We start from the raw sequence: 1,601 nt of genomic DNA, 5'->3' as shown, positions 1-1,601 counted from the left end.
TGCCTGCCGGCCGCCATCTTGGTTGGCAGTTAATTTGCATATCTTGCTGATTAGCCAATGGGAAGCATAGTGGAGGTACGGTTAATTACCATGTTTCTCTTTTATTAGATAGGATGATTTAAAAAAATCAGAAAACACATTTTAAAAGGTGAAGTGGTATGCATTATAGAATATTAGATTGAAAGTAACAATGAAAATATGTATATTCCTAAATGGTAAGAGAATAAAAGAAGAGCAAAGAAAACAAACCACATACAGAAAAGATCTAGAAAATATAAAACACATATTAATACAACATAAAGAGTATGAAATAATTGATATTCAAATAGACCCCATAGAGAAGAAATTTAGTAAATAAAAAAATATACTAATATAGCATAAATAGTATGAATTATTGATACTCAAATAATTCCCTTATATGAGTAAATAGGCTTAACTCCCATATTTAAAAGAAGAATTTGAGATTAGCTCATAAAGCAAAACCCACACTTGGATTATTAAAAGATACACCTTAATCAAAGTAACTTACAAAAGCAAAATATAAGACAATGAACAAATATATACAAGGGAAATGCAAAGGATAATTAGGTGTTACAATCCTGATATTACAAAAAGTGAATTCATCTTCAAATACATTAAATTAGAAATGGAAGTCTTCTAAAGGTCACAATTCACAATGAAAATGTAACAAAAACATACATGTATTAAATTATATAGGAAACACATTCATAAAGCAGAAATCCCTGGAAAGACAAGATGATGAAATAGAGTACAGCAGTCCTCAAATAATGTTATTTTGTTCAACATCATTTACTTATAATGTCAATGAGAAAAGAAATCAATTCCCAGCTGGTGCCACTGGCTGTGTGGAGTTTGCATGTTCACCCTGTCTCTGCATGGGTTTTCTCTAGGTACTTGGATTTCTTACCAAATCCCAAAGCTGTGCTTGTGAAGTGAGTTGGCTTGTCTAAATTATCCCAATCTGACTGAGTGTAGACATGAGTGTTCTCTGTGTTGGTAGGCACCCTATTTAGGGTGAGGTCCGACCAGGCACCGTGAATAAGTGGTTTGGCAAATAATGATCTTCCTTGTTTTTATTAATCTTTCTTAATCATATGTATAACTCATATTTATGACAATATTTAATATTAGACATGTTTGAAAAAACAAAACAAGAGAAACCAAGATGGCGGCATAGGTTAACTCCGGAGTTTGCTGCCTCGAACAACCACTGCAAAAATACAACTAAAAGACGGAATGGACATCATCCAGAACCACAGGAAGGCTGGCTGAGTGGAAGTTCTACAACTAGGACGAAAGAGAATAGCATACCGACTCAGAGGAGGCGCAGTGCTGAAGTGAAATACTAAGGTGCGGAGTGCATGCGGAGAGAGCTGGTGGCTGAGGGCACCGTTGTCGTTTTCAATCGGGAGGGAGTCTCAGGCTCTGAGCTCCAGTTCCAGGTGAGTCTCTAGGGACCCAGACTCATATGGGAGAAGCGGGACGGTCTGGCATCGGTCAGAACCCTAGGGTAGCTTTGTCTCCAAGGGGCTTGCAGCGATTACCAGTACACTTAGAAGAAGAGCCTCTGAGGGAAAGAC

The sequence above is a fragment of the Myotis davidii genome, unplaced genomic scaffold, assembly GCF_000327345.1.
Source record: "Myotis davidii unplaced genomic scaffold, ASM32734v1 scaffold418, whole genome shotgun sequence".
In the NCBI taxonomy this organism is placed as follows: Eukaryota; Metazoa; Chordata; class Mammalia; order Chiroptera; family Vespertilionidae; genus Myotis; species Myotis davidii.
This window is presented reverse-complemented; position numbering follows the sequence as displayed.